This window comes from Phyllobates terribilis, unplaced genomic scaffold (assembly GCF_046119375.1).
Source record: "Phyllobates terribilis strain yellow unplaced genomic scaffold, ASM4611937v1 Scaffold_1__5_contigs__length_1240528914, whole genome shotgun sequence".
NCBI classification, from domain to species: Eukaryota; Metazoa; Chordata; class Amphibia; order Anura; family Dendrobatidae; genus Phyllobates; species Phyllobates terribilis.
The window spans coordinates 147,917,448-147,931,662 of NW_027362761.1; positions in this window are offsets into that span (position 1 = coordinate 147,917,448).

The following is a 14,215-nucleotide window of genomic DNA, read 5'->3' on the forward strand; positions in this document are numbered from 1 at the left end:
GTGGACCATTGGACCGTATTAGCACCCTTCTTGGTGAGATCAGTTATAGGTTTAGTGATAACAGAAAAATTCTTTATGAACTTTCCGCAATAATTAGCAAATCCTAAAAATCTCTGAATGGACTTTAAACATTCAGGCCTAGGCCACTCCAGTACTGCCTGAACCTTCACCAGGTCCATCTCAAACCCATCACCGGAGACAAAGTACCACAAAAAACTAATTTTCTGTACCGCAAACTCGCACTTCTCTAGCTTAGCAAAGAGTGTGTTTTCATTCAAAATCTGTAGAACTTCACGGACTTTCTGCCAATGCGACACCAGATCGGGTGAATAGATCAAAATATCATCCAAATAAACAATAACACTCCTACCGATCAATTGCCTCAGAATATCATTAATGAAATTTTGAAAAAACGCAGGCGCATTAGAAAGGCCAAAAGGCATCACCAGATACACAAAATGACCCTCCGGGGAATTAAAAGCTGTCTTCAATTCATTGCCCTTCGTCACCCGCAACAAATTATATGACCCTCGAAGTACAATCTTAGAAAACCACTTCGCTCCGGTTAGTTGATTAAACAAATCCGGAAGCAGTGGCAACAGGTAAGGATTGCACACAGTGATCTTATTAAGCTCCCAAAAATCCAAACACGGCCTAAGACCCCCATCCTTTTTTTTAACAAAAAAGAATCCTACAGCCACAGGGGACTTAGAGGGTCTTATATGACCTGCAGCTAAACTAGTCTGTAGGTACTCCTTTAAAGCCTCCCTCTCAGGAATCGTCAGATTAAATAAATGATTCTTAGGGAGTGTAGTACCTGGGACGAACTCAATAGCGCAATCGTACTCTCTATGGGGCGGTAGAGCTTGCGACTCAACATCCGAAAATACCCTCCAGAAATCCTGAATGGCTTTAGGTAGCTCCCTCTTCAAAACTGCAGCAATGTGAACATTACAGCATTTACCATAACACCCCTGACATCAGGACCTTTTAGTACTAGACGACCAGTCCAACAATGGATTGTGCACCCTTAACCAGGGTAAACCCAGGACCACTGGAGCAGGCAAATTAGCAAGTACAAATAAGTCTATATGCTCTTTATGTTCCATATTCATAATTAGTGGGAACCTGGTGACCTTCCGAGATATGCGCCCATGCTACAGGGGAGTGTTATCAATCGCCACAACAGGGAAAGGAGACAACAAAGGTTCAGAAACAAACTTATACTTGAGTATAAATTGTTGATCAATCAAATTAAGAGCAGCGCCACAATCAACCATTACCTGAAAATTAATGGAATGACCATGATAGGTGGTATAACCAGATAAAAACACTCCTGCGGAACGTAAAAATTCTATACGAGCAGGAGAATTGCTCCTGCTGACCCTTTTTTTCCCTTCCTTATGCGAGCCTCGCATTGATTAATAAAATGGTCAGCCTTACCCCAATACAAACATAGCCTCCCAGAGAACCTCCTCTCCCTCTCCAGGGAACGGGAGGACATTGCCCTAACTTGCATCGGTTCCCCGCTGACGGCGTGACTAGCCTGAGAGACGGGGTCCAACATTAAAAGAGTCTTCTCTTCACTCTGCCTGGCTCTCAATCTTCTATCCACACGGATAGCTAGCTGCATAGCTGTTTCCAAAGTGGCAGATGCTGGATACGCAATGAGCAAATCTTTAACTCTTTCATTCAAACCTGCGAGAAACTGACTCTTTAGTGCTGGTCATTCCATCTGACCTCTGCAGACCATCTAAGCTGGGTGCAATACTTCTCAGCCTCACCAGAACCCTGTTTAAGCCATCTGAGCTCTGCCTCAGCTGATATGACCCGATCAGGATCACCATATAACAACCCCAATGCAGTAAAAAATGCTTCTATTGACGTCAGACAAGAATCATTAGGATGTAAAGAAAATGCCCAGATTTGGGGTTCGCCTCGCAATAAAGACATAATAATCCCCACACGCTGTAATTCACTCTCTGAGGACCCAGGTCAAAGCCAAAAATATAGTAAACATGCATTTTTAAACTTAAAAAATTCCTGCCGTTTACCAGAAAAAAATTCAGGTAATCCTGCCTTCAGGATCAGCTCCTGGGCAATTACTGACGTGCTGTTGCAGACTGGCTTCTTCCAGAATTAACCCTTGCTGGCGCTGAGCAAGCTCCTGGACGCTGTTCATACTGAAATAATCCGGATGAGGATTTTTTTTTATTTTATATATATATATATATATTTTGGCCAGACAAACTGTTATGAAACTGCAACTCCACACTAGGGCAGAAGGGGGAAAAGCTGTCCCTGAACTACGTCTAGACTGAAGCCCTACAGTGGAGTGGGCAACCTATTCCTAACGAATAGACCCACTGACGTTTCCTAGACTAAACTCAAAAGAAGACCTAAAGGAAGAGGGGAGGGAGACCCTGAAAGAACTAAGGACTGGGAAAAAACAAACAGGTGACCTCCTAACAGGAAACTAGAGGCAGCTGCAGAAACGAAAAAGGGAATAAAGGAATCTTCAGCAGGCATAGCTAGAGGATCCAAGAACTGCAGAAAACTAAACACAGAAAGTACTGCTACAAACCTCCTAGCCAGAACTCTAGCGGATTAAAACTGTTGTCCGGCAAGGAATAGGAGGCAGGTGCTGGGTAATAAAGGGTAATACAATCACCTGACCTTAGTCAAAACCAACACCATGGGAAAAAGACCAACAGCCAGATAATCACAACAAAATGGCGGATGGTCCCAAAGAAACAGATTCTAACACATGCACACTACATGCACATATAGACATACACACACTCACTCACACACAAACACACACACACACACACACACACACTATACATAACCACATCCTGCAGCTGCTGATTGGGATCTGTACGAAAGCTGCTGTAATTAAGCAGTTCCAGGACCTTCCACTTGATGAACTCAAGCACTTTCAGGTCATGCTATCTGTAACTCGACCTGAAAAGTTCTGGAATTACTCTGCAGAAGGTCGTGCAGATTCTCAGCTCCTGCAGCCTCAGTTCAGATTCCGCCAGCTTCCTTTCCTGCTCTGTACTGATCACATAGATCAGACAGGAGGAGAGACAACAGTTTTCTCTGTGATCGGGAAGGATGCGGTGTCAGCGTTTTATTCCATGACAGGATGCTGCCTCTGGACTATAAGAAGCACACACTTTTTAACAAGAGTTTTTTTTGCTAAAAAGTGTGTGTTATAATCCAAAAAATGAGGTAATCATAAACCATATTAAAGGAGTACAGTAAGAGCAGATAAAAATGTACAAATTCTGTCAGAACAAGCTGACTCATGGATTCTTTGTGGATTTATTCTGCAGCCTGCAAAAGACGACACAGTGCATGGCAAACAATACAAGATGTTGAAACCCAAATTTAAAAATTACTTTTAGGACAAGATGCATGCATTTAAAGGGATTGTCTGGTCCAAATAGATAAGTCTGCAGTTGGTGTGTGTGACTGCAGATTTATGAATCCCCCAGAGCATACACTGTGCGCTGCAAGAATTAGCTGGTTTTTGAACTGGGACCGGAGGGTATATATGAGTTATACATACTCCCGGCCAGAGACTGTCTACACTTGTATTGACCGAGAACATATCCCGACTAATGACGTCCTATGGTCCAATGACATGGTCAACTAGATTCTTCAGAGGAGAGTTGAATAATAATAAGAGATGTGTATATATATATATATATATATATATGAAGATAAGATATGAAATGCATATGCAGGGCCCCTATGAACATGAAACAGTGATATGCTTGGCTCAAAAGAGTGCAGTATTTAAATAAAATACTGTCTGCTCAAAGAAAAGAATATTGTACACCAGCAATAATTAAGCATTGAAAGCATAAACTATTATAATTTGTCAAGGATCATTATCTCAAAAAACTTTGAGGCGCCTGGTTGATGAAAGAATATCTTATCTATGGAACAACGTCTTACAGAACATTCTAACGATACCTGCAGTCTCAGGCTAAAACCACATGATTTTATAAGGCTGGCATTTAACCAGTTGTGCAACATATTGGCGAATTATGGATTCTAATAAATTTTGTTTAGGCATAGACATCTTAATCAATCAAAAAAAAATTATAATTAGTAGCTGCTTTTGTGAGCTGGAAGTTCAGTATTTGAAAATACACATGACAATTCGAGATACAAAGTATGCAATTAAGATAAAAACAAGAATTGCAACAATTGGTTTGAGAAATGAACCAAAGTACTCGCTCAGCCAAACTCCTAAGGACCCATCCATGAGAACGGATCTCATTTAGGCTGTGTGCCCACGATGCGTTTTTTAAGCGTTTCCGCAGCGGCAAAAACGCTGTAGAAATGCTTAAGAAATGCATGGTAGAAGGCCTGCCATGTTCCCCAATAATAATCCACATGTGCTGTGCACATGCTGCGGAAATTTCCGCTGCGGATTATCATTGCGGAAAAAAACGCAGCACTACCAATTATTTTGCGGAAGTGCTGCATTTTCGCCGCCATTGACTTGCATTACAACGCGTGCATTCCGCTTCACTAGTTAAGAATATGCGGAATGCACGCATTCTAATGTGCGGATGGTACCCAGGTCTAGAGGAGAGGAGACTCTCCTCCGGACCTGGGTACCATAGAAAACTATAAAAAAAAGAATAAAATAAAAAATAAAGATTATATTTACCTTCTGGCGGCCACCGGTCTCCTTGTCTGTGCTTGCCGGCAGCTCGCGATGGACTGAAGGACCTGCGCTGACGTCATAGTCATGTGAGGGGTCACGCGACGCTGACGTCGGCGGGTCCTTCAGTGTACCGCTGCCGACAGCCAGGAGCGCGAAGCAAGACTGCGGGGGCCATCAGAGGGTAAGTATATATTTATTTTTTAATTTTTTACCATTCTTTCGGTCACAGTATATAAATCCATGCCGTTTGCATGTATTTGTATAGTGTGACCAAGTTGACAAGCACTTTCCAAGTGATGCTAAAATCGATTGGAAATCGCTTGTCAACCCGCATGCAGAAATGCAAGTGAAGAAAGCTTCACATCCGCATGTCCATGGCAGGAAAACGCATGTACAATCCGCATGTACAATCCGCATGCGTTTTTTTCTGCCAGGGAGATGCGGAAACGCTCAGGAAAAAATCCTGAGCATTTCTGCATCGTGGGCACATAGCCTTAACCATCCTAAATGTTAACTCTTGAAGCTCTTTCACAAAAGGACACAGCTATTACACTTGTGAAAACAGCAGTCTTCCCCCACCAACACATGCACACTGCACAGATGGCAAAAAATCATCTCCTAACCTATTCTTTAAAACGTTTCTATATACCTGTGCTAATTTACCCAAAACAGCAGTTAGTTATATAATTAATAGGTTAATAGACCATAAAGGAAGTTCTATCTCCAATAGTGATGAGCGAGCATGCTCGTCACTACTCATTACTCGCACGAGCATCACAGTGCTAAAGATGCTTGTTACTCAGCGAGTATTTTTTGAATGTTCTGGCGGGAGCTCGAGTCCCCACCTTGCATGTTTGGCACAAATTAGACAGCCAATTACCATGCAGGGATTGCCTGACTGTCACTGTAATGCCATAGCCATGTTGGTTGTGGCATTACAGTGATTGGCTGGCCACATAACGTCATTGGGTTTATATACGATCCAGGACCCTATGCTCATCACAGTCTACTGGTAAAATAGGCAGAGTAGGGAGAGGTGCAGCTGAGCAAGGGAGAGAATTGGTGGTTATTTTAAACAGAGATTCCACAACACAATTATTAATCTACTCTAACAGTTCTTGTAAAGGCTCATTCTGATGAATACTAATCCTGCCGATAGCACTAGTTAGGCAGAGTTTGTGGATAACTAGTATAGTACAGAATAGGGTCCATTGCATATTCTTTCTGCTGCTGGAACTCCTATCAATAGCCCTAGATTTCATGGCTAACTAATAATATTCTTTTTGCTCTTAATCCTGCTAATTTTGGTAAAAAGCAATATAATACACCATTTTTACTGCTACATTTGCTTGTTAGCAGCATACAGCCGGATTTGGTTTATTTGAATAGTATTGCTGTATTGTACAAGCAGAGACACTTGTCCATCATCTCAGTTGGTCAAATATTACTGAAGTATTAATCCTGAATTTTTTTGGAAGCTGAAAAATATTATACTCCTTTTAAAGTGTGGCAGTTGTGTGTTCAAAATATATCCACACTTGTTTGCTGACCAATAGCATTGCTATACTGGCATTGCCCAAGAAAATTGGTCATCAGATGTGATCAAATATTACTGTGGTAATAACCGTGACATTTTTTGCAAGCTGCAAAATATTATACTCCATTTAAAATGGGCAACATCCTGCGTGGTAAGGGACAGGGAAGTAAATCTGATGGTGATGGTGCATGCAGAGGCTGAGGCCGTGGGCAAGATGAAACTGTGCCAGCTGAGAGAGCACAAAAAGCACCCACATCATGCTGACCTTGCTTCCCGTCCCACTTTCTAGGGGGCCACAGAACACCACTCTTGATGCCAGAGCAGTGTGAAAAGGTTGTTGGTTGGATAGCAGATAATGCTTCCAGTCAGTTTTGCCACAACCACCACCACCCTGTCTTCCACACGGTAAAGTCTCAGTAGCCGTGAGTCTGGACCACATATTCCTCACCCTGATCCTCCTTCCTCCCACCATACCGAGTGCCCGGAGACAAGTGATCCCAGATATGGACACTCCGAAGAGCTGTTGACATTTCCATTTAAAGATTCGGGCCACTCGTTTGGTCCGCTTCAAGCGGAGCAAGAAGAGATTGCGATGCCCCAATATTTGAGCAGCCATGGTCACATGAAGGTGATGGTGGGAAAGTGCAATTACTGTCGCAAGAGGTGGATGATGATGATGGGACAGAATTGCCAGCAAGTCAGGAAGAGGCCCAGGGTGCATATGTGGAAGACGAGGTGGTGGACGATGAAGTCACTGACCCAGCCTTGCAAGGTCACATGCATAGCGAGGACAGCAGTGCAGAGGGGAAGGGAGGCATAGCACCACAACAGGCAGGAAGAAGCAGTGGGGTGGCCACAGACATAAAATGGGCAACTGTTCCCCAAAACACCAGTAGAAGGGAAATTGCCAGTCCAAGTGTTAGGTCTTGCCGAGTCTGGCTCTTTTTTAAAGACTTTCCAGTTAACCCAAAAAGGCAATTTGCAACATCTGCCATGCCAGCATGAGCAGGGGCAGCAAAACTACCAGCCTGACCACCACCAGCATGCTCAGCACATGACAGCAAAGTATCCCACTATTTAGGCCGAACTCCAGGGTCCAGAGATGGTGTCTGCGGGTGACACCACTGCCTGTTCTGCTGTTGTGCGTGCCCCCTAATCCCCTGTCCATGATGCAGGTGAAGATGCCTCTCACTCTGCACCTGTCATTGCACACTAGTAACCATCACCATCAGCAACCATGTCCACGTCCTTGTCCCAGCGCAGCATTCTGTTGTCCCTACCCCAGTCATTGGAACACAAGCACAAATAAGCAGCCACCCACTTACAAGCCACAATACTAAACTGCCACATTTCTCGACTGCTTGCGTTTTGAAATTAAGCCTTTTAGGCTTGTGGAGACAGAAGATTTATGAAGTCTCATGGCGGAGGCCGTCCCTCAGTTCTCAGTTCCCAGCCGCCACTATTTCTCCCGGTGTGCCGTCCCCACCTTACACAAGCACGTGATCCAGAACATTACCTGTGCCCTCAACAACGTAGTTACTGGGAAGGTCCACCTAGCCATGGACATGTGGACAAGTACTTGTGGCCAGGGATGGTATATTTTAATGATGGCACACTGAGGTAACATTGTTGAAGCTGGGAACTAGTGGGATAAAACACGTCTTCCCGACTCCAAGGATTGCGGGCCCTGGGTCAATCAGGGTTGTCCCCCCATTCTACAGCTCATGCACCTTCTCTTCCGCTTGAGCCTCTATCTCTGAAATGACCACATCAATCGCAAGCTGCAAGCACTGCAGCACTGCCTCGGCCAAGCAGCAACAGGCTCTGCTGAAACTTATCTGCTTGGTGACAAACCTCATACTGCTGCAGAGTTGTTGAAAGCTGTAACAGAACAAGCAGTTCTGTGACTCTCACCGCTGAACCTACAGCCAGTCATGGTCATGTGTGACAATGGCCAGAACCTGGTGGTGGCTCGGGAACTTGGCAACCTCGGACACGTACACTGCCTAGCCCATGTGCTCAACTTAGTGGTTCAGTGGTTTCTCAAAATCTATCAAGATCTGCCTAAGCTGCTTGTGAAAGTACGCCGCGTGTGTGCCCATTTCCGAAAGTCAGCTACAGCTTCCACCACCCTGGCACTGCTTCAGTAGCGTTTGCAGCTTCCTGCTCACTGACTGGTGTGCAATGTCACCACGTGTTGAAACTCAATGATGCATTTGTTGGGAAGGATTTGTGAGCAGCAGAGGGCAGTTGTTGAGTACCAGCTTCCACGCGCTTGTCGGTATTCCGGTCAGCCTCCGCACATAAAAGCTGATGGGTGGGCATAGATGTCTGACATCTATGCTATTCTCCAAAACTTTGAGGACTTGACCAAGATGGTGAGCGGCGATGATGCTATAATTAGAGTCACCATCTCGCTTCTCTGCCTACTGAAACGCTCGCTGCTTACAATTAAAGAGGAGGCATTGCAGACGGAGCACAATCAGATGTAGCAAGGAACTATACAGGGTGATGCTACACAGCCCACCCTCATCTCATCTAGAGGGGGAGGAGGAGAAAAAGGAGCTGGTTTCCTTCGCTACAGACCATACTACCCACACAACATTCATACCGTCTGTTCATCGTGGATTGCCTGAAGAAGACGAGGACGAGGAGGAGTACCAGGAGGAGGATGAAAAGGAGAACATGGACAGTTATCCTCTTGGTGGGGACAGGGAAGTCTTGGCTGTTGGCAGTCTGGCACACATGGCTGAGTTTATGTTCCAATGCTTGAGTTTCCCAATGTAAATCAATGGGAAACTCAAGCACTTTTCCAGTGATGCCCCCGGAGTTCTGAAGGGGGCCTAGAAATTTTCCAAATCGATGGAAACAGTGCTCTAATGATATGGGAACAGCATGGGGAAGACCCCTGGAAGAACCCCTGACTCCCAGGTCACTGCTGTCAACAATGTTGTCAGAGTATTACGCCATCTTTACGGACAATAAAACATACAAAAACGAAGCCAAAGTGGATTTTCCTGGAAAAAATGTTAAGGAGCATTCTTTGCAGAGTAATAACTTGCATAAAGGGCAAAATAAATAACCAAAACCAAAAATTCTCCTCCACACCCTGGCCTATGTTCACACGTAGCGTTTTTGATGCGTAAATATAATTTTAACATTTTACTACCTTATCTGGCCATGTGGTGTGTGAGATATGATCAGACATATCCTGTTTCATTTGTGAAGGAGGGGCTGTTAGAGTTATAAAGCCTATTTTTACAAGGCCATCAGGTGGACCTTACTATTGTTAGAGGGCCAGCAGTTGTCCCTCACTATTGTTAGATGGCCATCAGCCGGCTATGCTTTGTTGTTCTCATTATTAAGGAGTGGGTCTCCTATACTGTTATGGCGTATGAAGTGACTGCAAGGGGTGATAAAAATTAGGATGCACTCCAATACCCCTTTGAGGAGATATAGAGGAGGGCCTCAGTAAAATAAATGTTCCCATTATAAAGGAGTGGGTCTCCAATACTGTTATTGCGTATGCAGTAACTACAAGGGCTGCCAAAAATTTGGACGCATTCCACTACCCCTTTGAATAGACGTAGAAGAGGTCCTCATTCAAAAAACTGTTCGCATTATTAAGAAGTGGGTCTCCTATACTGGTAATGCCCATGCACTAAGTGCATGGGCTGAGAAACATTTACCCCCTGGGGGATACACATGAACATACTGTATAACATACCGAAAGTTAGAGGTAGGACTCTAAAAATATTTCCTAAGGGTAGTGATGAGCAAAATAAATAACCCAAAACAAAAATACTCTTCCAAAGATTGGGCTATGTTCACACTTAGTGGTTTTGATGCGTTTTTGCACTTTTGCATTGCTTTCAACCTTGACAAATGCATTCACCAGGAAATGTCTTTTTAATATTTTACAACCTTATCTGGCCATGTGGTGTGTGAGATATCATCAGACCTATCGTGTTTCATTTATGAAGGAGGGACTCTGAAAGTCACAGAGCCTATTTTTATAGGGCCATCAGGTGGCCTTTACTATTGTTAAAGGGCCAGCAGTCGGCCCTCACTATTCTTAGAGAGCCATCAGCCGGCTATGTTTTATTGTTCCCATTACTGAAGAGTGGGTATCCCATACTGTTATTGCATATGCAGTGAGTGGCAGGGCTGCCCAAAATTTGGACACACCTCAATACCACTTTGAAAATTTGGACGCACCCCAATACCCCTTTGAAGAGACTTAGAGGAGGGCCTCCTGAAATCAATGTTCCCATTATTAGGAAGTAGGTCTCCCATTGTGTTTGCCTATGCAGTGAATGCAAGGGTTGCCAAAAATTTGGAGGCACTCCAATTCCCCTTGGAAGTGATGTGGAGATCAGAAGGCCTCCTGAAAACAATGTTCCCATTATTAGGAAGTGTGTCTCCCATTGTGTTTGCCTATGCAGTGAATGCAAGGGTTGCCAAAAATTTGGAGGCACTCCAATGCCCCTTGGAAGACATGTAGAGGAGGGCCTCGCGAAAAAAAAGTTCCCAATATTAGGAAGTGGGTCTCCCATAGTGTTGGCCTATGCAGTGAATGCAAGGGCTGCCAAAAATTGGGAGGCACTCCTATGCCCCTTGGAAGAGATGTGGAGGAAGGCCTCATAAAAAATGTTCCCATTAGAAAGGAGTGGGTCTCCTATACTTGTAATGCCCATGCACTAAGTGTATGGGCTGACAAACATTTCCCCCTGGGGAGTATACATGAACATACTGTTTCAATTTTTTTTTTACAGGCATCATAAACACCCTTTAAAAAAATTATGTGGGTGTTGCATCATGGACCACGGTCACCCTGGTGATATGGTGGTGGAGGATGAGGATGAGGAGAAGGTGGAGGACAAGAGCAAATAGCCAAAATCAGGAAGCGTATACCCATGTGTGGGTGTGAAGAGGTGCATGGGAATACACCTCCCAAAAAAAGACACTGGATTTGAGTTTATGTTACGCTGCTATCATTCGGTGGTGTTGAGAAGTCTGGCCCAATCCAGCCCTTGTTCATTTTTATATGAGTCAGCCTGTCAGCATTTTCAGTTGACAGGCGGATGCGCTTATCAGTTATAATTCCACCCGCGGCACTAAAAACCCGCTCTGATAAAATGCTGGCAGCAGGGCAGGCCAGGACCTCCAAGGCGTAGAGAGCCAGTTCATTCCACGTATCCAGCTTAGATACCCAATAATTATAAGGCACAGAGGAATCACGGAGGACATTGGTACGGTCGGCTAGGTACTCCCTCAGCATCTTCCCAAACTTGGCACGCATGGTTGCAGCATTACATAAACTCAACCATGCGTGCCAGACTGCAAACAGGCAAGACTTCCGTGTCCTCACCAAGAAGATGACTGACCATGCTCTCCTCCTCCTCCTCTCTGTCCTCTGGCCATCCACGCTGAACAGACGGTATGACAGTTGTGCAGGTAGTATCGTCTATAGCGCCTGAAACTAGCTCCTGTTCTTCCTCCTCGTCCTCCTCCTCTTCCTCATTGTCACCCAATCCACGTTGGGATGAGATGAGGCTGGGCTGTGTGTAATCACTCTGTATGGTTCCTTGTTCCATCTCATCGTGCTCCACCTGCAATGCATCCTCTTTGATTGTGAGTAGAGAGCATTTCAGAAGACAGAGAAGCTGAATGGTGATGCTAATTATGGCATCTTCGCCGCTCACCATCTTGGTGGAGTTCTCAAAGTTTAAGAGGATGGTACATATATCTGACATCCATGTCCACTCCTGAGGTCTTATGTGTGGAGTCTAAACTGAATACCGACCGCCTCGTTGATGCTGGTACTCAAGAACTGCCCTCTTCTGCTCACAAATCTTTCCCAACATCTGCAGTCTAGAGTTCCAATGCGTCGGGGCGTCACACACCAGTCTGTCAGCTGGAAGTTGCAAACACTGCTGAAACACGGCAAGGAAGGCGGAAGCTGTAGGTGACTTTCTAAAATGGGCACACAGGCGGCGTACTTTGACAAAAAGATCCAGCAGATCCGGGTAGTTTTGGAGAAACCGCTGAACCTTGAGGTTAAGCACATGAGCCAGGCATGGTACGTGTGTGAGCTCGCCTTGCCTCAGAGCCGCCACCAGGTTCTGGCCATTGTCACACCCGACCATGCCTAGCTGTAGGTTCAGCGGTGTGAACCACAGATCTGCCTGTGCTTTCAGAGCTGTCCACAACTCTTCAGCATTATGCGGTTTGTCACTTAAGCATAATAGCTTCAGCATAGCCAGTTGTCGCTTGGCCGAGGCAGTGCTGCAGGGCTTCCAGCTTGTGACTGATGTGGTCATTTTGAGATGAAGGCTGAAGAGGAGGAGGAGGTGCAGGAGCTGTAATGTGGGGGCAAGCCTGATTGACCCAAGGCCCATAATCCTCAGCTTCGGGAGGACGTGTTCACCCATTGTGCCCTCAGTAAGATGTACCGTCACTGGCCACAAGCACTTGTCCACGTGTCCATGGTTAGGTGGACCTTTCCAGTAACTGAATTGTTGAGGGAACGGGTAATGTCCTGGGACATGTGCTTGTGTAAAGGAGAGACGACACACCGGTAGAGATAGTGGTGACTGGTGACCAAGTGCCTAGGGACAGGCTCCGCCAATAGGTTGCAGAAAGATTCCATTTCCACGAGCCTAAAAGGCAGCATTTCAAGTGCAAGCATTTGAGAAAAGTAGCAGTTTAGTATTGTGGCCTGTGGGGCGTTTTTTGCGCATTTGTGCTTACTTTTAATGGACTGGGGTAGGGACAACTGACAAGGGCATGGACGTGCTTGCTGATGGTGGTGGATGCAAGTTTGCAATGACAGGTGCAGGGCGGGAGAAATCTTCTCCTGCGACATGGACAGGGGATTGCATGCACGCACAACAACGGGACCGACAGTGGTGTCAACCACAGATACTGTTTCTGGATCCTGGCTTTCAGATAAACTAGTCGGGTGCTTTGCTATTATTTGGTTGAGCATGCTGGTGGTGATCAGGCTGGTAGTTTTGCTGCCCCTGCTGATGCTGGTGTGGCAGATGTTGCAAATGGCATTTTTGGGGTTAACTGGAAAGTCTTTAAAAACAGCCAGACTCGGGAACACCAAACAGTTGGACTGGCAACTTCCTTCGTATAGGTGTTTTGGGGAACAGTTGCCTATCTTGTGTCTGTGGCCACCCCACCACTTCTTCCTGCTTGTTGTGGTGCTATGCCTCCCTTCCCCTCTATGCTGATGTCCTTGCTATGCATGTTACTGACGCGCCCCTGGGCCTGTGTCGCGCTGCGCTGCGCATGCGGGAGCTTACCCGGAGCCGGATCTGTGGAGGGTTGTAGTCTCGTGGCGGTGACCCGGTCCGTGCCCAGGGAGTCAAACTAGACGGCAGTCCATTAGTAGTAAATGGTTGATGACTACGCCACCCGTTGAGTGCAGCCAGGGGGCTGCTGCTGCAGGGCAGACCGCTGAGGCCGATGGTGGGATTGTGCAGCGTGATAGTATAACCCCCAACGGGAGGGGTATGGCCTCAGGGCAGCCGACGTGGATGATGGGGGTAGCAGGAACCACTCAGAGACGGTACGGTGTAGTTCAGGGTCTTTACTGGTAACAACAAAAGACCCTCCCGGAGTACTTGCTAGCGGATGGGGCCTGGTCAGTCCTTGAGCAGATGGGATCTCCCCTGGCCAGGCGTAGTTGTAGGCCTCCCAAACTGACTGTACTCTTCTGGCTACCTTGCTAGGAGCTGATGTAAGTAGCCCACGTCCCTGAGTGTACCGTGTGGTGCTCACCCGTATGGCCGGTGACTCGGGGCCTTCTAATGGCTTCCGCTCCACGATGGCGGTGCTGGTCCCACGCGTGTGACCGTGCCTTCGGGCTTCTGGGCCAGAGGACCTGAAATCCCCTGCCTGACGGATTCTGCTGCTGGGTAGGAATTAATCCCCACAGCCTCGGACTCCGGGTCCGGTAAAAAGCCTTCTTAGTCAGG